This window comes from Lissotriton helveticus, chromosome 12 (genome assembly GCF_964261635.1).
Source record: "Lissotriton helveticus chromosome 12, aLisHel1.1, whole genome shotgun sequence".
Classification (NCBI taxonomy): Eukaryota; Metazoa; Chordata; class Amphibia; order Caudata; family Salamandridae; genus Lissotriton; species Lissotriton helveticus.
Genome location: NC_136073.1, coordinates 860,275,208 through 860,301,434, shown reverse-complemented (window position 1 = coordinate 860,301,434; position 26,227 = coordinate 860,275,208). Strand labels below are relative to the sequence as shown.

Sequence of the window (26,227 nt, the reverse complement as noted above, 5' to 3'; positions counted from 1 at the left end):
ACTCTCTGTAGTCACACTTTTGGCAAGAGAATGTGTTGGCATAATCACCTACTGTTCCATTCTTCCGCCATACATCATATCCAAACCCAAGATAGGGTATATTACTACTTTCTACCAATGGAAGTATGAAAGTACTGTGCATAGTAGGTTTATGAATGCATGGATTTGTGTGTTCTCTAGTTAGACAACAATCTAACCCTGATGAAGGCCATTGGCAAAAATGATTCAGAAAAGGGGGTGGTGATGAATTAAGCAGACCACTCTTACCCAGTCCAAAGATCAGGGCTTAATCCATCACCGTTATTTAGCTCACTGCCCCATCCCAGCTCAGAACCTGGCTATATGCAAATTAGTCTGTCCCTGGCCCAGTGCATCATGGGAACAGGGCGGACCAAACTACCAAGCCAATTCTTCACCAGAAAGGATACAAGCTACCGGGGACCGGTTTCTGGCATTTCAGCCTCGTCGGCCCGGCTTGCTTGAATCCTGATGGAGCAGTGAGCAAGGGACTCATGTCTGAGTATACCCTGCCACACCTATAGTGGCCAAAAACGATTCAGAAAAGGGGGTGGTGATGAACAGAGTGTCTGAATTAAGCAGACCACTCTTACCCAGTCCAAAGATCAGGGCTTAATCCATCACCGTTATTTAGCTCACTGCCCCATCCCAGCTCAGAACCTGGCTATATGCAAATTAGTCTGTCCCTGGCCCAGTGCATCATGGGAACAGGGCAGACCAAACTACCAAGCCAATTCTTCACCAGAAAGGATACAAGCTACCGGGGACCGGTTTCTGGCATTTCAGCCTCGTCGGCCCGGCTTGCTTGAATCCTGATGGAGCAGTGAGCAAGGGACTCATGTCTGAGTATACCCTGCCACACCTATAGTGGCCAAAAACGATTCAGAAAAGGGGGTGGTGATGAACAGAGTGTCTGAATTAAGCAGACCACTCTTACCCAGTCCAAAGATCAGGGCTTAATCCATCACCGTTATTTAGCTCACTGCCCCATCCCAGCTCAGAACCTGGCTATATGCAAATTAGTCTGTCCCTGGCCCAGTGCATCCTGGGAACAGGGCAGACCAAACTACCAAGCCAATTCTTCACCAGAAAGGATACAAGCTACCGGGGACCGGTTTCTGGCATTTCAGCCTCGTCGGCCCGGCTTGCTTGAATCCTGATGGAGCAGTGAGCAAGGCACTCATGTCTGAGTATACCCTGCCACACCTATAGTGGCCAAAAACGATTCAGAAAAGGGGGTGGTGATGAACAGAGTGTCTGAATTAAGCAGACCACTCTTACCCAGTCCAAAGATCAGGGCTTAATCCATCACCGTTATTTAGCTCACTGCCCCATCCCAGCTCAGAACCTGGCTATATGCAAATTAGTCTGTCCCTGGCCCAGTGCATCATGGGAACAGGGCAGACCAAACTACCAAGCCAATTCTTCACCAGAAAGGATACAAGCTACCGGGGACCGGTTTCTGGCATTTCAGCCTCGTCGGCCCGGCTTGCTTGAATCCTGATGGAGCAGTGAGCAAGGGACTCATGTCTGAGTATACCCTGCCACACCTAAAATATAATACATTGGCAAAAATGGGCACTGAGTACGGCTGAAACATTCTTGCAGTTGTTAGCGAGACATTCTGCTCAATTCCGTTTTTAATCTTACCCAGGGTACCTACCTATTAAAGTGATACCTTTTTAGGATTTTCACTGAGGACATTTTAGTATACTTGGATCCCTGCATAAATACAGTCAATTCTATTAAGAACTCCCTAAAACCAAAGCTGAGGTCATCCTGGTGTTATTCACCTTCCAGGGTTGGAGAAGGACTTCAATGTAGAAGTATGCCATAAAAATGTGGGTGAAGTGTCCTTTTCCATAATGCTTAAAACCTATGGATAATTGAGAGTGATACTGTCATTTTTGACTATATTATGCATTTTCTGTGATATATGACCTGGATCTCAGAAGTCTGTGCGACAAGTCATTACCCCGCTGACTCTCTTTGCGGTGATATTATCTGCTAATGAAGTATATAGGGAATAAGCAGAATTTCTAAACAAGGAGGAACCCAACATTCTTTGCCTGGTCCAATCATGACTGACCTCTGACTGATGCACTTCTATGTAGTATTGTGCCCATGGCTATATTATCAATACCAGATAGAAAGCAGGGTTTGGGAAGGGCAGGCTGCTTAAAGATGTAGAAGATTTCTATCGATCCTCCTGATTAAGACTCTCGAATGTGAGCCAGAGTCCACAGATTTTACGCTTGCGCTCCCGCTTCCTTTCCCCCAACCTAACCAAATCCTTCTCTACCTGGAAATCTGCTATAGACCCTGGGAAGGAACACAGAACAGACCCAGAAAGTCATCAATTTTACTAACCTGCTAATTGTTCAACATTCTAACTTAACTTTGACTTTAACCTCTAGTTTGAAAACACAAGGGATTCTGCATCCTCACTTTTTTTTACTTGAATCCCTGAACTAAGATTTTCTCATTTAGTGGGCACATACGAATAAACGAACACACACTAGACATTATTTTCGTTTGTAATCCTAGAATGATAATTAAAGAGGTTCACTATACACCCAGGAGCTTGGTCTGACCATTACCTAACTTGATTTTGAATCCTAGTACTGTCAGAGTTATGAGTGCGATCCCTGGCAGATATATTGATCATTATTTATTTATTTGAAAGGTTTTATATAGCACGAACATGACCCGTAAGGATATCAGAGCGCTGTACAAGGAAGCAGGTAAGATTGGTAAGTAAAAGAGTACATAATAAATTATAACATATATAAACACTTTGCCAGTCCTATTAGCTTTGGCAGTGTTTTTTAAAACTATATGGTGGTATGAAAAATATATTGTAGAGAAAAATAGTGTCATCTTCTAGAATAAAGCAAGAATTGTAGCTGTTAAACTGGCGCACTTTCCTTCTGTAAGTGGTACATTGCATGAGCATCAACCCTGTAGTCTTGTATTTATTGCTATCAACAGTACAACGTCACCTACTGGCTTTGGTACCAGAATATCGTAGTCAGACTATCATATGAAGCCAATAAGTGTCTAAGATATCGAGCCTTTGAAATTAATAATAGTAAAGCAACACTCCATAGGTTCCTCCTGAACTTTTCATGGGTCAACCCAACATTTCTGGTGAGAGCTCTTTCACATCAGGCCAATGTGTACATGTCCTAGCCTCTCGTGCAGTTACAGTGGTAGGACCCTGTACAGAGTATCTTTCCCTTTAAAGCAGCAGAACTTCAGCACCCAAATTCAGTCTGATGCAAGGTACATTTAAATTAAAAACACACAAGGAAACAAGAATCTACATGCTAAGCAACAAGGGTTAATAGCAAATGTTTAGCAATCCATCACCTTTCAGGTTTCTTCCACTTTTGCCCACTGAGTTCTCTCTACTTCTGGGAGATGTTGAAGTTTACATTAGGAGTTGCCCTATGCCTGTGGAGGTGGATGTAGTAGAGGAACACAACCTCGCAAAGAAGTGTGAGACTCTACGGCTTCGCAAAAGGCATTGTTTGACTTCACGCCACCCTGTTACATGCAGCTGTTGGTTCCGTATACCATGGATGCAGAGAATTGTATTTTCAAGTTACTATGGCCTGGCAGTGGGGAAACACAACAGCTACTCCTCGGCAGGAATTCATGACCTTTCCTGGGAAGAGACAGAAGTGTTTGGGAGTTGGGTAGTTTACTTTATTAGAACACTTATTTCAGTATAAATCCATTTGCCTAAGGAGGAGGCAGCTAGAAATTTGCCAAATGATATCAGAAGTACGTGGGACCACGGCCAACTCCTAAAAAGGTTTGTGTAACTTTTCCATTTTTTTAATGCATACCGTTTACCAAAAGGAAAACGGGCTGCATAAAAAAGTTGTTTTATTAATAAACAATCACTGACCGCAGCAGGCCACCAACCCTATGATTGTGCTAATCGCAGTTGGTTGCAATGTGCAACCTCTCATGAGTATTGATGAGGTAGGTGGTAATTACAACCCACTAAGATTCTGTATTTTGTGAAACCTATCGGTACTTAGGTCAGTTTGAAAGATCAATAATGATTCAGTAAAAGTCGGTGGGCAATTTGTGAACAGTTTTACTGAATCGATTCTTTGCACATGAGGCAAGAAATTCCTAAAAATTTAGAAGTTAGTCCATTTTTCTGCCTAATATTTTAGGAGTGCATGGCTTATGAGACAGCAATGGCCGAATAACTCTAGATGACTCAATTAAATCAAACATACTTCAGCCAATATGTTGAGCAGCAGGAGAGCCCTCACAACTTTGAGAAACAACATATTGTGTGCCAACTGTGCCGTGGCAATAAGTTGCACTCCAGAATCTGAAAATAAATCATACACGCCCTGTTACTAAGACGATGTATAGAAAAACTTGTCATCTGGGGTATTTTTCAGGCGCAGAGCCAAGCACTTGTTTTATGTGCCTGTGGGGTGTATAGTCAATTCATTTAACCCCATGTTTTGTTGATTCAGTGATTTGTTTTCAGATAGTAGAGTACTGAAGCAGTGGACAAGCTTTGCATCTTTCTGCTTTTTGAGATGTGCTGTCTTAAAATAAAACATTAACAGAGAAATATCGACTTTAAAATAATTCACTTTACATCCCGCAGGCTCATAAAATAAGCGCTCAGCGACAGAAAAGTCCATCATGATTAGGGATGGGTGAAGAATTCCACTCCGCAAGCAGGGTTTGCGGAGCTTTGCCCACACCACGCGGAGTTCCGAAAAGGTCCACGAACTGATGCGGATCAGAGTTTTTTCTCTCGCTAACGTTAAGCTGACAACCACTTGTGAGAAAAAAATGCACGCTAGTCCTACCCCTGGCGAGATTTCTCAATGTGGGCAGTCACGGCAGGTCATGGCCACTCGCGCTGAGAAATCTGTCGCTGGCGTGAGGAAGCTGCCTACGCGAGCGGCCCAAGCAGCAGCGCACTCTGGCGCGACGTGTAGTGTTCTGGCGCGGTGTGTTCGTACTGATTTTACAGCGCAGGACAAACTCCCAGAGCTAAAAATCAATGCGAGCAGCGGGACTCACCACAAGCTGCCACTGGCGGAACTCTGCAGCACAGTTTTTACAGCACTTAACAGAGTTCTGCGGGGTAAAACTCCCCGGAGTCCACCCAGGCCTAATCATGATTCTGTCCAGCTACTAGTGAAGGAAGAACTCTTTAAGATAAACTAAAAGCTGTAGAGTCTTTGTTGCCTGGCTCCTTTGACTGGGAGCCTTCTGGCTTTGTTTTTGCGTTAAAATCGTTTAAGAATGCCTAACCAGGCAGCTGGCTGTCTAGAATTGATTTTCAAGGGGCGCCTGTTTTAATTTTACTTTTCACGCACTACCGTCACTTACCACTAGATGGCAATGTTGACATACATAGCCTCAACACACTTCCTGCTGACGATCAGAGCAATAAAAACAAGCATTTGCAATGCAATAGGTCTCGCATTATTAAAGTTTGAGCTATTGGCATTGCTAAATAATGCAACACCAATCGCTTTTGTTGCAGTTGGTGTTGCAATATTTAGCAATGCCAATAGCTTAAGCTTAATTAACCCGAGACCTATTGCATTGTAAATGCTTGTTATGACTTGAGGTCTATGATCGCTTTCTATGCTACCCCGTATCATCAAGTCCAGACAATGTTGGAATAAAGGTGTAGTAACAAACAAATAGTCTTGGACGGCCTCTCAAAAGCTTGAGTGAGCAGTAAACTTTATTGGTATATACTATTTTTTTTCTGACATTGAGGGCTCTTAAGTTTGTTCTTTCCAATACTTGTATCTGGGATAGCCCAGGTATGGTTTTGCCTGACACACCATTCATTGTTCGCTTGGTCATATAACATATTATAGTCAAAATCATCTATTATTATCATGTGACCACAAAGGAATTCCTCTGACATCTTCTGGATTAATTCTAGTATTATGGTATCATGTTTGTTTTGAGTTCCAATGTGGGAGGAATATTATAAATTACATAATAACATTGTGGACTTATCAGTAATATCCTAATTTTCCAGTTGCAATATCCGGACATTACAGCTCCTCCTTTACTACTGTGCTGTATTTAATTCCATTTTCGTATCGATGAAGGAAAAAACTGCCCCCTTAAGGGGACCTTGGGCCCAAGTTTTAGCTAGTCTTGAGATCAAATCATTAAAATCCATCTACATACTTGGGTCCCGTCAGATATGTCTGTTGGAGGTAAATAATATAATTGTGAATGAACTCACGAAGATCTGGTTATTCATTGTATTTTTTCTTAAACAACCCTCTCCCACCCAAAAAAAATTCCGGGACAGCCTACCAAATGTATGTTTGCCACAACTGATGCTGTTCCGGACCATCTGCGTGAATAGATTGACAGGTCTAGGGCACAGGTTAACTAACTAGTTCCGCTTCTGGCTCATTCCTATTTCTTGGATCCAGTATCTACTGTGCTTTGGCTTTTCATGCTTTATTGATTTGCTGCATTTTGTTCCTGCATTCTTAAGGCAGCTGCTTTCAGTTGTGCTTTAAGATAGCAGAAGATATATTCGGCATGGTAACATTTTAATAATTTGAGCTTGATTTCCTTTGTTGATATTGAAAATTCTTAACATTTCTTGAGTAGAATAATAAATATGGAGGTAAATACCCTGGAAAATTTTCCTTGATCGTGCAATCTTTATGGTCGAGAAAATTCACCCAATGGATTCTGTTCTGGGTTTCACATTGTGCTTTATAAATAAGAATCTTAAAGCAGGCCCTTTGTCCACTGTAATGACCAATTAGTGATGGAGAGACTGCTTTCTAGATTTCGGCGAAGGCCTCTTCGTAACACACGTGAACATGGATAAAGTGCTCTTAAAGGGGCCATCGAGTGTAGAGCGAAACAGTTTCTTTGCCAAGCCCTGCAGGTTTATCAATGACCATTAGCAAAAAGTCTAAGATGTTGCTTGTTTTGATGATGTCAGCGGTGGTTATGAGGTCCACTTAACATCATTCACTCTACGGACCCTTTAAGATTGGCATTTCCCATTTGTGAAACCGGTGACACATTACAGTGGTCCTCCCGCTACGTTCTTAGCGTGCCAGTTAAATGTCAGATCTTTTTCCTCTTATTGAGCAATGTGGAGATTGCATCAACGAAACTTTTTTTTCCTGCTTCCAATAAGACTAAATGATTCTTTCTGCAAGTACTGATCAGCCGATATTCATTCAGTCTGATAAAAGCGGTACAGACTCGTAAATCACGCCATCATAGCTTATTATAGGGAGCATTCACCAAAACAGAAAGGCAATATCTAAAATTCAATCATCGACATTCTTTCAACAAGATATTTGTTGTTTTTTCTTGACTTGAAACATAACCTAAAGAAGATGATTAAATATGGGTAATGCATATTTTAAAAAAATCTCGGAGGCAAAATAACAATTGGTTACTCTTTTTAACACAAGCACCCGGAAAGCTCTTGGCCGGCCGGCCAATCCGCTCGCGGCCGACCGGAAGTCCCGCCTCCCCAGGTCCGCGAGCTGCCGGCGCATGGAGCGCCCTGCCGTCCGGGGTAGCCCGGGTCCCCAGGAGGGGGCCGGGGAAAAGGAGGAGTGTGGCGCCTGTTGCGGGGCTCCTCTGACCTGAGGGAGCCCCGATTTAGATGGAGACGCGCCGTGAGGAGCCCCGCCGGAAGAGCGCAGTTGGTGAGTGGGGCCCAGGGCTGATGTAAAGTGCGTGCGTGCCTGTTTGTATGCGTGGGGGGGGAGTGTGTGCGAGTGTGCGCGAGGGAACGTGTGTGCACATGCGTGACTGTGTGTGATTGAGAGAGAATGCGAGGTAGGGGATAGTGTGCCTGTATGTGTGCCTGTATGGGTGCTGTATGCCTGCGTGTGCATGCGCGCGCCTGTGTGTGTGTGCGTGCGTGCATGCAGAGAGGTGGGGGCTGCCTGTGTGTGAGCAAGGGCTTTGCGCATGCGCAGCGGCTTTGCGCATGCGCAGCTACCAGACGCTCGCTCCCGAGGTCAAATCTGACGCTCGTAACACTTTGGTGTCCACTCTCCTGAAAACGGATCACATTAGTTGTCGAGCTGACAGCATTCATGCTTCGCATGAATGCTAACGTCAGCTCGACCTAAAAATTGATACAGATTCACAGCCTAGTATTCTGGCATCATCTGCCAGGTTTAGTTCATTCCAGATATATTTTTTCTTTACAGACATGCATTTACTTTATTTGCGTTTATTGTCCGCATAATGCAGCATTGCAGATCAAATGACCTCATGCTGGTAATGTACATTTACTTGGAACACAAAATACCAAGAAGAATATTAGATTCCTTTTAGCGCAGCTCCGGCATGCCCAATTCTGGCGCTTCATGGCGCTGTGAGAGGCAGTTGTTAACACAGCCTTTCTTTCAATCTCACTCCCGACAGGTCGGGTTGTCTGTCGCAGACAGCACTGTATACAATACTGCACAGACCTCTGCTTTTGAATGGATGGATTTTTGTCAGACTCTGTTCACTGCTCTTTAATGTTGGCTTTGCTCCGTTTTCGGTGTTTTTCCTTCTCCTGGAACATAGTGCACCTCACAAGGCAGAGGACGATTGCCCAACGCCGATCGTTACTCTGCCAATGGTGATCTAATTCATACCTATTACAGTCCATCTCGTAACACCCTCTAACATGACGGAGACACCGGTTGGCCAAAGCTCCCCACCATCGCATCCTGCCAGTCCTTGTCTGGCACCAATGCTTTCAAGATCAAATGCCCCCCAAATCTTGCCAAATATGCAAAGAAAAACCTGAAACATAGGCCTCTGAAATACCATCCGGAAAACCTCTTTGCAGACCAATATCATTGCCAACGCAAAGGCGCCCTCAAAACCGACCTCCTCTTTACACAGAACACTGATCTATTGATCAGGTCCCTATGCAATTTTCTCTCATCCTCCTCTCGCTCTCGAACATACCCTTTGGTCGCAAGCAGAAATGTATTTCTGCCTTTGGCCTCTCGGGCAACCTTGCTATCTACATCTACAACAAGAAATCATGAACCAAGCCAACGACACAAGCCTGGCCACAGACAACCTTATTTATCCCACCCTCAAGCCCTCCGATGATCCTCCGCGCTCCCCTTCTCCACTCATCCCTAACACCCCTCACCCACTCCCTACCCCTTATGGGTCCACCCAGACAACCCCTCTCTCCCTGGACTCCCCATCAGTGTGATAGGCCCCCCTCAGCCCATTGCTCACAGCCAACACCAGACCATGAACACCCCTCCCCACAGACCATCTCCAACCTCCACACACCTGTATCTCCCCCCTCCGTTTACCCTCCCCTCCCTCTTCTCTGCCCCACAGTCGACCCATATGCCTCCCCGCCCCTCCCCTCCTTCATCGCCCACTGCCATCACATCTCCTAACACCAGATACCAGCAGCACATCTCCCCCAATCATAACGGATGAACATAACTGGGCTCTGCTCAACAAGCGCCTTTCCTCGTTCTCGCACCTCTCTCGAAGAATCGACATCCGCTCATTGCCTCTCCCCCATCTAAGCGTCTCTCTATCCTCCTGTTGATGCTCCTTCCTTCACCCCCACTGACCCCACACCCGCCTACATACCGAGAGACAGCCGTCTAACCAGACCCAAATGGACACAATCTCCCGCAGCCATCTCAGAACTATACTCTCTCCTAGAGAGTTCACAGCTTCAAGTTCCACCCCCCACCCTCTATTCCAGCAGTGGGCTTCCCGATCTCCACCATTATCTCAGACCGCAGACTATCCAACGCACGCCATCCTGGTGTACGTTCACCTCCTCTTAACTTGATACAAACTCCACCTCCCTCCCTCAACAGCCTAGCCAGAGAGTCAGCAGGTTCTCCCTGAACTGCATGCTACACAATTGTCAGTCTGCAGTCAAACACTACCTTGATATATCAGCCTCGATCCTGGACCATAATCTTGATATCCTGATCGTCACTGAAAACGTGGCTGAACAACTCATCTAACCACGCTCTAGACCTTCTACCTGCTCCCAAGTTGTCCATCATATGTAGAGACAAAAAGATAGACCAGGCGGAGGTCTCACAATCGCTCACAGAAATGCATTGAGATGCAGGATCCTCCGAACAACTCAGTTTCAGTCTTTCAAATGCATGTCGGTAGAAATGCTCACATCCACTACCTTCAACATCAGACTGAATGTGATTTACCATCCACCGGGTCATAAGAATTCCTTCATCGAGGAATATATGGATCTCTTCACCTCTCAACTGATCAGCTCAGACAACATGATCTTCCATGGAGACTTCAACATCCACTGGGGAATTGAGGGTGACAGCCTAGTGGACACCTTACAGTCTTTCAACAATCTCCAACCACACCGCCTTAAACCCACACACCACAAAGGCGCCAACCTTGACCTGATAATCTCCAGTTACCCTACTCTACAGTCATACAACCCCATTCCAGTAGACTGGTCCCATTCTCCCTCTCTGGCTCTTATACCAAATCTTCTGGACAACCCAAGAAAGAGCAAATATGGTTCAGGGACACCTCCAACCTTGACATAGAAGCTATGGCCACAATGACCCTTCCTTCCCTAATCTCAATTACCCCCACCTTGATATTATTGAGGCCACCGACAAATACAACTCCTGCATGGAATCCCTTATCAAAGAATTTGCACCCCTGAAGTGCAAATTATCTAGACCAAAACCCTTCAATCCTTGGTTCTCAAAAGAACTTTAAGAAGAAAGGAAGCTTATCATAAAGTGTGAGGAAGAATGGAGATTAGCGCCCTCTCAGTATGAATAAGCTTAACATTGCACCAAAACAGTACAAAGACTGAATCCTTAGAGCCAGACCCTCTCACTTCAGTCGTGAATTCCGCAAAGAACAGACCAAAGCACCTGTTCAAGGTAGTAGCACAAACTACAAACCCTTCCACCACTTCAGTTCTTCGGCCACCAGCGCTCGCTGCAACAACTTTGTGGATTTCTTTGATAGAAAAATAAGAGACATACATATCTCGCTACACACCAGTGAACCGCCAGAAACTGAAATTCTACTGTGCAATGCGCTTCATTCGTGGACCTCTTTCTCCGTATTTCCTAACGAGACCTACAGCGAACAATCTCCAAAGTTAAACCCTCGAACCACCTTCAGGGCACCATTCCAGAGTCTATAAGCAAATCTTTTGCACCAACACGGTCAGCTCCTCTCTTCAACAGGGCCTATTTCCAGAACGACTAAAAGTGGGTCAAGTCTCTCCTCTCTTGATGAAACCATCTTTTCGACCCAGAGAACATGAACAACTACCACCAAGTCGCCATACTTCTATTTTTAGGCAAAGTCATTGAAGGTTGTGTTGCTTCCTAGCTCACTTCACACATTCAAACAAACAACCTCCTAGAATTTCTCCGATCAGGTTTCCGCCCGGGCCACAGAACAAAAACTGCAATCCTAAAAATAACTCCTGCCTCCTGGTCCTCCTGGACTTGTCCACTGCATTCGACACTTTCAAGCATCTGGACCTCCTTCGCACTCTTAAACAACGCATGGGCTGTGAAGGCACAGTCTTAATTGGCTCTCCTCTTACCTAATCAGCCACTCCCAAATTAACAAAATGGGCAGTGCTTTCTTGAGACCAGTCAATGTACATCAAGGGGTCCCTCAAGGCTCGATCCTCTCCCCAACCTTCTTTAACCTGTACCTAGAACCACTAAGTGTGATTCTCAGATACGCTAGGATTTTCTTTCTCCTCTATGCTGACGACACTCAAATATACATGAAAATCTCTTCCCCTGAAGAACTTGCCCTCCTTACAATCACGCTCCTAAAGATTAAAAACTGGATGTTTCACCATCATCTAAAATTCAACCCAACTAAAGCAGAATTTCTTTTGACCTCACCTCCAAAAGCAAAAACACCAGTAGATGAATGGATGGCCAACTTTCCCGCCCTGGATGGCTGCCCTGCAATTGTCCAGAGTGATAGATCCCTTGGTATCACACTTGACAATCATCTAATTATTCACAGCCACATCACAGCCACGGCCAAAAGCACACAACACCAACTTAAGCTGCTTTGGGGCGTCAGACAATTGATCCTGGAACAAGACTTCAAAACAGTGGTGCAGTCTCTTGTCCTCTCCAGACTAGATTACGGAATTTCCCTTCTCTAAGGCATTCCAAAAGTTTATCTAGGCCCACTGAAGGGCAAGTCTACATGCAGCATGGTGCTGCGTATTAGGTCTCAAGAAATGTGACTACTTTCCCCGGCCCTATTAACTCTCCAATGGCTTCCAATTGAAGCAGGTCCCAATTCAAAACCACCTTCATTACCCACAGAGCGCTGCACACCTCTCCACCCTCCTATCTAAGTGAGAAACTGAAAATCTCTGGAGCAAATAGGCGTTCCAGAAATGCCCAATCCCTGCTCGTGGAACCCCCACCTGCAGTCGAGAATGGTACATGAGCCAGTCATTCTCTGGTAGCGTCACAAGAATCTGGAACTCGTTACCTCCCTCTCTTCGCCAAATACCCTTCATAGCCACCTTCAAAAAGGACCTCAAGCTTCTCCTGTTTGACACACATGGGTTAATCACCCTCGACCATACCTAAGTACTCTATCCAAGAGACAAGCTACCTTCATTGTGTGTCCCTACCATCTTAATCAATACTTGAACCATGTACCTCCCTGTCCAGTGGCTACTTTTGTCCTGGTCGCAGCTACTGATGCAATATGTCGGAACGTAATTATCGTAACAACTGTAACTTGCTGCACCCTTGTATCATGCAATTGCTGTAAAGCGCTATGATGCCTTCGGGCCATGTCCGCGCTATATACATTTGCAAAAATAAAATAAATAAAATGTTGTCCTGCTGCACTATACTGTCCATGGCAGTAGCAGCTATTGGCTTTGCCATTGACTGAGGCTTTTAAACGTCTCTGGAATTAGCAAAGTCAATTGCGGTAACATTGCTATGCAAAAATCAAAGAAAACAACGAAAGATTGTTTTTTAAACTTTCAAAATGACCGCCACTTTCTGTGACACAATGTGTGTTGTTGCATCGTCAAATTGCATAACGCTCCGCAAGGCAATGACACAATGTGGGTTGCGAAGCACAATACTGTGGCCTTTTCCAAAATATAAAAAAATTACGTTTTTTTAAACTTTCAACAGGACTGGTTGGGCGCTAGCAGAGAATTTTGCGTTGCTCTCTCCAAATTAGCAACGAGAGACTGATTTGCTTTGCAAATATTTTTGAGGTAAATGTGTATGATGCTTGTGCTATTTACAGGGAGCATTTTGTATTCTGTAATTGCTTTAGGGACAAAGGGTTAGCCTCTTACGCTCACTGGTTTGTTTCTTTTGTGTCAGACTTTTCAGCTACTGGCTTAAGACATTGTTAATCATGTCTTGGATCAGCCCACATGAGTATCCCAGTCACATTGTTTCTAGGTCTCGTCTGCAATAGAGCATGCACTGAATGCACTCTTGCTTGCAAGAGATATTGTATACAACAAGGGCCTTGGCAGCCTGTCCACTGATAAGCATTTGTTGGCTTCATTGTCACTCTTATTTACTGCCTTCTAATTGGCCCATGTGTGCCGGCTACACTTCCTCTTCTTTCAGCTGGAGCATGGACCAAGTACAGATTGCATCATCTTGATTGCTGTCCTTCCACTGATCATGCTGTGATCAAGGTGCTACTTTATTTTATTTTTTCCTTCTTCCCTGTCGTCCTGGTTGAACCTCTAGCTATGTTTTACTAGGCCGCCCACACTTCAAAGAAGGCTTTGTCTCCTTTAAAATGGATGCATATTTTGACAACAAATGTTATTTGCTTTTACTATGACAACAGTTGTTACCGGCTTCCAAATGTATTTTTTCTAAGACAAGCCATGGGTCCAATTGCTTTCTTTATGCTGTAGCATTTGTTGCTAACAGTCATATGTTATTTATTTTTCATGCATGGGGAGATTAACTGATTTGCTCAGTATCAGGAGAGTTGTGCCAATACCTAACAAGCATTGGCAGAGCCAATAGGTTTCACCTTTGAGACTATTTGCTCTACCATTAATGTTTGTTCATGTTGTACAGCATGGACATTGTCGACTTTTGCAATGATTTGTAGCCACGCTGTATAGGAGTGTGGCTGCTGTGCAGCAGAGCTAAAAATAATAATAATAAAGAGACCATTATGCATTCAGCGCTAATGTACATTTCAAAAAAGTGCATTAGCCGTGGCTGCATCATAGCACTTTTTAAAATTAGTTTTAGCCACACTGAAAAAGCACCCGCACTGCTGTAAAGCATGGCTACAAAACATTGCCAGAGAAAATAGCTCTCCTAATACATATTTGTTTTGCCAATGCTTGTTTCAGTGTTTTCAATAAGCCAGCGACCCGGAAGCACCGAGGATTAAGCGCTGACACTGGAAGTTACTGCATATAAAGCAACCTTCATTACGCTATCATGTGCTTTGCAGATACTTTTGTCAGCACTCATGCCCTGTACGCAAACAAGCATTGCCAAAGCCAACAGCAGGCTACACCAACATTAGACCAATTGGGTTTGCCAATGCTTTTAAACGATGATCATTTTATCATCGTCAATATCATGAAAGGCTGAGTCACCCAGCTAATTTGGTGCCTGTGTCCAGCGGGCCACTACAGATCACAGGAGATATGTTTGTTAATCTGATTTCTACACATTTTGCCACTTCCACAGTGCCCTAGACAAGTGTGTTCATATGTTAGAGGGGACGACACCAGAGGTAGCTCTGTCCACAGTGTAAGCCTGGATTTGGCAGCGTTGCAGCCCAAAGCCTCGGCTTTGTCATAAAATCTATGGCTACAAATATTGCCCACAAGAAACTAAAGCCGGGATTTAGATCAGCGCGGCCACCTAAGGCCTCTACCGCCAGAAAATACCGACAGCACTCACAGATGAACACTCTCTGAGCACATCCTTCGTGGGTGTAACCACGCGGAACAGTACAGTTTGTTTTGTTTCCATGGTCGATTTCCTGTGGCTCGGGAAGCAGCCGCAGGCTCGGCTCGGTACTCAAGTATACAAAAAACTCAGGCTTGGAATGGGGATGGTGAGCGGGGAGGAAGAGGACTTTGTGATACATTATATGTACAAAACCCTGAATGTAATGTTACAGTAATTGTGACTTCACCTGTAATAAGAAAGTGATGTAGCAGCTCTTCTGTAATACCTTATTACACTTGAGTTGTGATATAAAAGTTCATGCTGCCATAGACATATTATATAACACATTCAGTACCAATACAGCTTGCTATATGGGTTTAAGTACTCCTGCCACATATTTTAAGGATATTGCAAGTGACAGAGGCGTTCTGTGGCCATAAAGAGGAACGAGGCTGTACGCCGAGCTCCTTTATAAGTAAATGGAACTTCGAGGTCACTTGTAATATCCTTTCAAAATTCAGCGGAGGGTATTTTATTCCTTATAATACAGGGTTACACCATCACCCATCCCATAAACTGCCTAAATCATTTGTGTCTTTCTCTTTCACATGAAACTGATAGCATGTTGGCAGAAATTAAGAATATAAGTCGAATCTGTAGAGCAAAATTAAACACTTCAAAAAGCAATTAGTAATTTACTGCAAATCAATTAGAATATGTTGAATGCAAGTCTTATTTAAAAACGTACCTCAGAATATAAAGAAGCATGCATTAATGTTAACAACCCTGCTAATCACCTACATTGTGGAAAAAAATAAATATCATTCCATAAATACTTGGTTTCTACTGATTATTGTTTTTTTTTTAGAAAATCGGATCAGGAGAATGAAAAGCTTTTTTCTTACTTGTACTGAAACTGTAATTATGTTCTGTGATCTGCCATTCGCCTCGACTGCTGACTCCGGCAGCAGGCATTATGACGTCACAACTCAACTGTAATAAGTTACGGCAGTTGAGCAGATAGGCCATTTTCTTATTACAGGTGACTGGAGACACCACAGCTCCACTGTAATAGTAACCACCGCTCAAAGTTTTAACGAAAGGGAGAGCTCACTTTTCAGACTCTTTTCATGGGGGACTTTCACCACTGGTTCACATTCATGCGCCTTGAGACCCTCACGGGCGAGTAGCACGCTCTGCAAATGTATTGATTGATGGGCTTATCAGTTTTAAGGGCTCTTTCAGGGCCCCTCTTCACTGCATTTCTGCACAGGGAAGCTTTAGCACCATTAGTCAGGGTCTATAGCAGCCAGTCTTGGACTGTGTGATAGGGTGTACCTGGTGATCCATCATGAATTCCTTATGTTTGATCACATATCCTTATATTCGCAAAGAACACTAGTGCTGTAGGAGAGTGGGGTCTGCAATCCTATGGTCACCCCAGATTTTTGCTTTTTGCTTCACTGGTTTACGACTTTCCCTGGCTGTGGGCCTGCTAATCAGACCCACAGCCTAGCTGTTCTCTCTCGAAATTGACAACCATGTTCTTTAGGTGCATTTACCAATTGGTACTGGGCCACCTTATCAGTCCCTGTACAGTATACCTTAGGTATCCAGGGCATAGGTGTACCCAGGGCCTACCAGGGGCTGAAGCATGTATTATGCCACCCCTGGCTGGCCATCTAAAACTGACACAACTGGCTGCATGACAGCTGGGGCAAGGTGGTGTAATCACCCTTTGCTATAGATATAGTATACCTATATCTAACCCTAAAATGGACACATATATTCCTATCAGTCACTCCTATGGCAGGCCTTATCAATCCTGAAGGCAGAGTGCTTGGAATTATGTGAGATGGTGCTCTGGCATGAGCTGAGCCCGTCTGCAGCTTGCGGAACCAAGTCCTAATAGCTGTTTCCATGATAACGATATATCATATACTCTTAAATGCATTATCAACCTCGCGGTTAAATGCTAACTCTGGTATAACATTATCAAAACATGTCGAGTAAGGTGTCATACGAATTGGAATACTACTCCCTCGCCAATTCTGGCGACGGAGGTAGCATTCCACCCTTCTAGAGGGACACAACATGTATGTAACTGTGAACCCCGGTTAAAGTTAACTCGAGCCTTGGCATCACAAAATGGATGCTGCCACCACAGACACAAGTCTGACCTCCTGCTGCTGGGAGTCCTTCCAGCGAGGGAGGCTTGGACAAAGGGTTTCCTGCCTTGGGAGGTGCTAGCACCACCCCAGACAGGATTTTGTGTATTGGGTAGAATAGGCCTGAAAGGAATGAGACATGCCTGGGGCACACAAGGTGTCCTGTGCATACACCGGTTCAAACCAGTTGCTGGGGCATCCCTGCCCCAGCTCTGGTGGGAAACCCGACAAAGGATAGGGGGTGTAGCCACCCCCCTTCCTGGTCCCACCCAGGGGAGGGACCTAGTCAGTAGTGAAGCCCCCTTTAGGAGAATAAAGGTAGGAGCTGGTCTCATTCTAAATTAGATTATCCTGAACAACTTTACAAGAAGAAACTCTGGACTTCGACGTTCTGCTCCACAGAAGACTGAAGAATCTCCCTTGTGGGCAAGGAGTGTCCACCCTGCAACTGCAGGCACCATCAAGCGTCCAGCGGCTTCCCTTTGTCATCTTCCTTCCAGGATCCAGACTTCAGAGCCCGACGAGACCCAGATTCCCAGACCTCTCCGACCTCAACCTACATCTGCAGCACAGCCGAGATCCGTGGGTGCGACGAGACACGTGGGACCGGCCATCTTGAAAGAACCTGCACTTCGCTTTCATCATGACTCCCGAGGTAAACTCGACCAAGCGCTTTGGGGATTGAGAAGCCCCAGCCCCGAGCAGCCCCTGCACCGAAGATTAGCCCTCCAGCATCCACGAGATCTGCGTGGGGCCCTTCTGCTTGTCTGCTGCTCGACGCGTTGTCCGGTCACTTGCTGGCTGGCTAGTGGCCTCCTAGACGACGAAACTTTGAATCTTTGCTGCTGGTCTGGTTGCTCCAGACTGGCCCTTGCTCCCTTCCAAAAGAGGGGCACCCCGGACTCTCCTAGTCCGCACCAGACGCCTTTTCCACTCACTGCGTGGGTTGCCTTTGCCAAGACCTGTTGACTCCATTCCCGGATCCGACACCGCCGACAGCGAGAGCCTGCGTGGGACAGCTCGTGCCTCCATCCTGGTCATCGAAGACACCTCCTGGTCCACGTGGCTGCAGAGTCAAGCGTCCACTCTTCACCTGATCGCGACGACAACATCTGGTTCCTTCCTGGTTCCACCCTGGTAACTGGCTAGTGACTTTGAACACTGTCCCCTCTGCTTTCAGGTCCTCTTCTTCACTGATCCACCCTTGGATCGCACCGGACATCTTCCTCCTGGTCGGCTGCAGCATCTTTTCTTTCAGGCTCCATTGACTTCAACGCGAGAACCCGACACACTTTGGCACCTATGCACCCGCAGCCCGTGGGTGAGGTAACGAGAGCATTTCGGTGCTCAAGGGTAGTTTAACTGTCCTAGTGTCCAGTTCCACAGTCGTTTTAGTCCTACCTAGTCAGGATTGTCCGTACTCACCTTTAACTTGGACTGTACTGTCCATAGACGTTGTTACGCATCTCGCGTGTGAGTTCACACTCTGCACACGCGTTCCGTGGGCCTCCTATTACTTACCTAGAGTTAGTGTAGCGTGGTCCCATCGACCCTACAGCCTCTGGACAGCTCCATTCCTTTTATCGACTTTCACATTCCACTTACTTAGTATATGGTTTGTCGTGCCCCTAGGGCACCATTGTAATTTTGTGCAACTTGTCGTATTTTTCTTAAGAGATTGTCATGTGCTTAACCCTCTGACCTCATAAAGAGTTCAGAGGTGTTGTTATTAATAAATATACTGTTTATTTTCATAACAACCTGTGTGGTGTCCTTTCATCTGGTATTCAAGGGGTTATATTGTGGTAAAACGGCTGGCTTCACATGCCAAAAGAGTTTAGCCTAAGACTGCTTTGTCCATGCTACCATTAGGATAGCTGCTCTATAAGGTAGACTTACAACCAATCACCATAAGGGTTGTTTGGACTGATACAAGGTGATCACTAGAACTAGTGAGCATCATATATCAGGCCAACTTCTCACAAGTGCTTCCATTGCAACACGTGGGTGGTGAAGCGACCATTGGTGCCTCATACAAGATGTGATCCATTTTAAGCAACTCGATGCTTCACCATTTTGCAGCATTATCCAGACAAATGCAACTAAGGACATATTGGAGCTGCTGTGCCTGGAAGTGAGGCTTTGAGTGGTACTTTTGGGACACACCAGAAACTGCACAGTGTATCTTTAGTGGTTTGATAGCGCTCTGACCCCTCTCCAGGGCTTTAAGTGGGATGAAAAAACTGGACGGGGGCGGGTCTCTCACAGGGGCGTGGCCATTGTAATTAAGGGCGTGGCTTAAAACACATAAGCGAACAATCTGTGCTGAGCATAGTGTGCCGCCCCTGCTGGTATTTTGCGGTTTCTGTCATTGCATCCAGATGTATAACACTACAATTAACATTACACCTACAGCAGGCCAAAACTATTGGTTTTGTCAATGGTTGTTAGTTTCATAAGCAACAACTAATGACTTTGTTGAATATAATATGACAATCCTTCAGCTCTGAAATGATGAGACTGTGATAGAACTTTAACGAGTCTCTGAAGTTATTAGATCAAAGGCAGTGAAGGGTGGCCCTGCTGCAGATTTGAGATTCCCCCCGACCCATGGTGATGTAAAAAACGGAGAGCCCGACAGGGACCCGTCTCCACACCTGCTTTTTAGAACTGGCGGTGCTCAGCACCGGCGGGACCCAGCCCACTTAAAGCCCTGCTCCTCTTTCACCTCTGGCACTGTCCAATTCTGCCCAATGTCCAGTTTGATGCCGCTCTACACCCTTTCTTACCTCTGGCATTATCCAGTTCTGCCCAATATCTGGTTTGATGGTCCTCTGCCCCCTCTCTTCACCTCTGGCACTGTCCAGTTTGGTCCAATGTTCAGTTTGATGCGGCTCTGCCCCCTCTCTTCACCTCTGGCATTGTCCAATTTTGATCAATGTCCAGTTTGATGCCACTCTGCCCCCTCTCTTACCTCTGCATTATCCAGTTCTGCCCAATGTCTGGTTTGATGGTTCTCTGCCCCCTCTGTTCACCTCTGGCATTGTCCAGTTCTGCCCAATGTCTGGTTTGATGGCGCTCTGCCCCCTCTCTTCACCTCTTGCATTGTCCGGTTCTGCCCAATGTCTGGTTTGATGGTTCTCTGCCCCCTCTCTTCACCTCTGGCATTGAGCAGTTCTGCGCAATGTACGGGTTGATGCCGCTCTGCCCCCTCTCTTCACCTCTGGCATTATCCAGTTCTACCCACCTCTGGCATTGTCCAGTTCTGCCCAATGTCCGGATTGATGGTTCTCTGCCCCCTCTCTACACCTCTGGAATTGTCCAGTTCTGCCCAATGTCTAGACACCTTACACTTGTTCCTGCCCTTCCACCTCTAGCCACCTCATTCGCTACCACTGCTTTGTCCCATGTGGAGTCCAGTCTACACCACAAAGCAACTTCTGAGGCCATCGCCTGTAGAAAAATATCAAGGTCATCTCTATGTTGCTCTCACTTCCATTATATCAACGGTGAAAAACAAGCATTACAAAATTACAAAACAAGCTCCAAAGATAACATCAGAAAACAAGCATTACAAAATTACAAAAAAAGCTTTACAAATTTACAAAACAAGTTTTACAGAATTACAAAACAAGCCTTACAAAATTAAATTACAAGCTTTACAGAATTACAAAACTAGTATTATAATTACTTAACAAGCTCTACAGAATTACAAAACAAGCATTACAAAATAAGCTTTACACAATTACAAAACAAGCCTTATAGAATTACAAAAGAACTAGGTGCCACATGTATGACCATTTCATTTTGTGACTCACAAATTGCAATTTTTTTGCGACTCGCAATTAGCCAGTGGCATAGGAAGGAGGGTGTGGTGGGTGCGGGCCGCCCCAGGTGTCACCACAGAGGGAGGTGACAAAATGGCAAAAATATGTGTTTTAAACACATATTTTTGCCATTTTGTCAAGCCGGGGGTGCCAAGAAATTTTCCGCACCGGGTACCAACTGACCTTGCTACACCACTAAAATTAGCGAGTCACAAAGTGAAATGTACAACAGTTTCTCAGACACTGTTTGTGATTCCCAAATGGGTCACAAGGGACCTTCTTTATTAATATTCATAAGGAGGTCGCAATTTGCGACCCATTGGGAATGGCCAGCACTCACAGGGATGATGGCCTGCTGGGGGCATCAGACCACCATGTCGGTGACTGCTTTTTCAATAAAGCAGTTAAAAAAAATATATAGGCCTTTTTCCGTAAAGGAAAGCGGGATGCGTTTCAAAAAGAAAAATGAAATGTTTCAGTTTCATTTTTAAAGAGTAGGCAGTGGTTCGTGGGACCACTGCCTGCTCTTGAAATAAGTTTTCCCTTCCAGTCACAAAGGTGAAGGGGTCCTCTGAGCACCCCTTCCCGTCTGTGACTCGCTTACCACCTATTTGAATTAGGCAGTAAACTGCGATTGTTTTGCAACCGCATTCCAGTTGCAAAACAATCGTACATCCCCCTGTGACTTGCCCCTTTCTAATAGTGACTCGCAAACCCTTTTTTTGCGAGTCGTTGACAGGTTGATACATGTTGCAGGCCGTTTTATCGGTGCAAATGGTCCGATTCACTGTTTGCGACCGCTAAAAATGGTTGTACATGTGACCCAGAACTCGTAGCTGACCTGAAATTTGTTGTAACACATGGTAGGGGTGCTCTATTCAAATATAATGAAAGATCATTTCAAATTAAGGTGTTATGCTCTCCATTAAGGGGCTATATAATGTATATAGGACTACTTGACTCATAGGGAAGTTGAGAATCTGAACATCTGTAAAGCTGGAAGGGCTGGGGCACAGTTTGGTATATGTTCGTGTTCCATGAATAATGCGCATGTGTAGGCTTGTGTGAAATTGTAATTATGTTTACAAAAGTTGTACATTTCGTGCAACGCAAAATTAAAGAAATTCACCAACTTTCACAATGCCCAACTTTGTCACTTTATGCTCATGTCAAACTGGTTCAAGCAGAAAATGTCTCACTGGGAGATATTTTCAGTTCGAATCAGCCTCCTGCTGGTATCTTTTATGACTTTCTTTTGCACGAGATGTGGCCCTGATTGAAGATTTCATCTGAGGTACTTGGAAAATCACATTTCATAACATTTGTGTAATTTTTTAACCATTTTCACAGAATTTGTCAAAATATCCCAAACAAATGATTCCACACACACATACATACATGCACACCAGGGTGCATATTACAGAATTACCCCGGAGGCGCAATGGATGTTTGCACCTGCTTTGCGCGCCCCCGGGGTACTTTGGTATTAAAGACGGGGCCGCAGACGCCTGTTCGGCCTCTTCTGTAATACAGATAGCTCTGCAGCACATTTTGCGCCAGCGCCATCTCAAGAGCGCGTTCCCTGATTTGCATGGGGGTGTGACTGCATGCAAATGAGGGAATCGCTTCACCTCAGCCACGAGTCATAATATGGATGCGGACGCAGAGGTAAAGAAGCTGTCAGGAGGTGCATTGACTGTGCGCCACAAAAAGGTGGCGCACTGTCAGTGCGCCCACTGATGGCAGCCCTCTGGATTTGGTCTAGGTGGTCCTGTGGACCCCTAAGACATCCCCTTGCTGGCGGATGCAGTCACTCATTACACCCTCCTGCAAGGGGATCTCTCTCCTCTCTTTAAAGTGCAGGCAGGTGTCACCTGCACAGTGCAATATGGTGTGGCTTTGAAGCAGCGGGTCCTGTTTCACATGAATGCGCTGCCCCCAGGGCAGCACGTGTTTGCGGCTGCCCTGAGGCCAGCGCATTCAACCTAATAGGGTGCAGTTTCCCGGTTTGCGCTCTATACATAATATAGGGCCCTGGTCTATTTGACGTTGTTCACAGACATCATAAATGTGACATGTTGAGTACAGAATCTCAATGGGGGAGGGGTGCTTTGTTCTTCCTCTGATCCGCTAAAGGCAATCATGTTCTCTCAGCCAGGGTCCATTTAATTCCATCCTTTCTTCTAATAGCTAATTTTTGTGGCTTTTCAAAGTTGAGATCCAACATGCAAACGTTTGCAAAATTGACATAAATACATAAAAGGTTCGGGTAAGAATTTTGACCCAACCATTTTTTAAGAACAAAATCTCCTGGTGAAAGTGATTACTGCTTAGCAGTAGAGGGGTTTGCTGCAGACCCAACATTTGCAAGATGTTTTCCCTTGCAATTTTTCATTTATAACTTCAGGTAGTTTGTGGTTGGAAATATTTGCAACTTTTGCAGATCCATAACTAAAAAGTCTAGCTTCACCTTCATTGTTTACGCCTCTCAGTCGTTGGGAACGTGGAGTGGAAGGCAACGCGGACCTGCCTTTTCACATCCTTGGATTTGTCACTAGCACATGGATCACATGAGGACAATGTTTGCTACTAACAGTAGATTTGCCTTCTTCTAACCATGCAAAGTCCAAATTGAAGTAATGCGTCTGTCCCCACATTCTACACTGTTCGTCATAAGTTGGCAGGGTATGCTCAGAAGTGAGTCCCTTGCTCACTTTGCCACTGGATTCAAGCGAGCCGGGCTGAGGACGGCTGAAATGCCAGAGACCGGTCCTCGGAGGCTTGTTTCCGGCCCAGGGAAGGCATGGCTTGGCAGTTCGGGCTGGACTGTTCCCATGGGGCACAGGATCAGACTGATTTGCATATGGCCATGTCTGAGCTGGGGTGGCTGAGTGGGCTAGGGAACGGTGATGGATTAAACCCAGATCTGTTGACTGGGTGTGAGTGTTTGATTGGTTCAGATGCTCCATCCATCACCACCCCCTTTTGTGCCACTTTGTTCGCCACATTCTACACTGTGAAATAAGACAAGGCCGTTTGCTCAATGCATGATATTGACTTCTAGCATACGGATCCAGACGGATTGTGTAAATTGGCAGTTTAATTTGTTTAAATCTATGTTTTTGTAACTTTTTTAGCAGAACAACCATTTGTTACTGTCTTAACAAAGTTTACAAAGATCTTCTCTTCGATCAGCTGGTGATCAAATCAAATTGCAGATGTGCAACCGAACAAGTACTTCATCGCAGACATTGCCCCTTACATCACCATGTAAAAAAAATTAAAAATCAAAGGTGTCTTCTACTGATGAATAATTTCAGAGGTGTCTGCCGCAGAAAATATCCTCATGATGTACTTATCCTTAAGAAGAGCAGATTAAGAGCCTGAAGGAGCTTCATATTGACTGATCTCTTTGTCTTTATCACCGTGGTAACTATGTTTTCAGTGACGCGCGGAGGGGTACGCTCGGCTGGAGATGTACTTCTTCAGGTAGGATAATGAGATTATCCCACACCTTCATCAGATCTCACTGCTTACCTGTCTGAACCGGAGCAATGAAAGAGGCAACAACATTTTTGATTCTCAATAGATTAGAAGCCACAAATTGATTGTCATAAAGTTATCATCGATTGGTAACATTTTGCTCAGCATACAGAAGATTTGCTGAGAGGCATGCATCTTGAAAAGGCATATTTCGTAACACAGGGCCAGATGAACGACCATTCCATTTTGCGACTCGCAAAATGGAATGTACAACAGTGTGTGAGACACTGATTGTGATTCCCTAATGGGTCGCAAGGGACCTACCTGCCTCATTAATATTCATGAGGCAGGTCGCCATTTGAGACCCATCATGATTGGCCGGCACTCACAGTGATGGTAGCCTGCTGAATTCAGCAGACTACCATGTCTGTGACTGCTTTTTTAATAAAGCAGTTTTTTATCTTGAAATGCACCCCGTTTTCCTCAAAGGAAAACAGGATGCCACACAAAAATAAAAATGAGCCATTTCAGGCACTGGTTTGTGAGACCACTGGCTGCTCTTATATATTTGCAATAAACAAAACAAGAGTATTCTATGGCAATGATAGAGACCATCAATAGGGAGCAGATCAACGACTTCACTTAAGGCGTTATATTTTGAAAGAAAGCCCTCACTCACCACCTAGTGATGACATGCTTCATCATCGGGCCCCACAGAGGGGATCTAGCATCCCCTCTGTGTGCTGCGACGCCAGATCTACTGCGGAGCGGGTTGGTGGGTAAGGACAGTGCTGTGCAAAGAATCATAAGTGAGTGTTGTGAAGTTAAAAATAAAGTCTGTAGTGTATCAAAATTAATTTATTAGGATCACTAAGGACTTAGAGATAAAAATGATGTGTAGGAAATACGTCCACAATTAATTTAGTGGTAGTTTCCTAAGTCAGTCGACATGTTTCAGCCACGAAACGGTGTAAATTTACCTGGCATTCTTCAGGACTTGGTGTAAATAAACCCTGGCGGTATGGACTCGCTAAGGTCCACCCTTACCTAGGGACGTGAGAGTGAAAATTAATCGTGAAAAAAGTGCAAAAAATTAGAAAGAAAAGCTGTCTTTCTAATAACTCCTGGTTTAGGAGGCTTCCAATTTTGGTTTCTGCACTTTGATAGTGTGTAAATTTCACACCATGGGTCACAGGAGGGGGGTGGAGGCGTAATTGGCACACCGCCCTCGACGCTCGGCACCCGTGGATTACCTACAGCGACCCTCCGCTGGACCCTGAACCCTGAACCCTTATATATTTGCACCCACATTCGCAAACGGTGCCCCTTCCCATTTGCAACTGGTCTACCACCAACTTTCCATTGGCAGTAAAATGCGAATGTTTTGAGACCGCATTTCGGTCGCAAAACATTCATACATGGCACTGCGAGTCGCTATTAGGAAGGGACGCCCTTGGCATGCCCCTTCCTAATAGCGAGTCGCAAACCCAATGTTACGAGTAATAGGTTACCGACTAGAAAAATAGGGTTTGTACAAGCCATAGACCTATTAAGAGGTCGCAAACGGCCCGAGACTGCTAAAAAACGATCGTACATGTGGTTCTAAGAGAGGCTACAAGACTACAATGCTTGCTCATGTGTATCTATCTATATTTATTTCTTATATTTTTGAGTTTTGTATGTCCCTCACCCCGTGGTACCTCCTTGCCCTGACGAAGGTGCGGCCCCACCTGGGCCCTACACCGAAACGCGCGTTGGCGTTTTCCCC

General features: G+C 45.1%; 1 long non-coding RNA gene across 5 annotated transcripts in view; it reads right to left on the bottom strand.

Moving 5' to 3' along the window:
- LOC144798872 (uncharacterized) overlaps positions 1-26,227 on the bottom strand; it is a 1,194,519-nt gene that overhangs the window by 1,219 nt on the left and 1,167,073 nt on the right. The window lies entirely within an intron of this gene.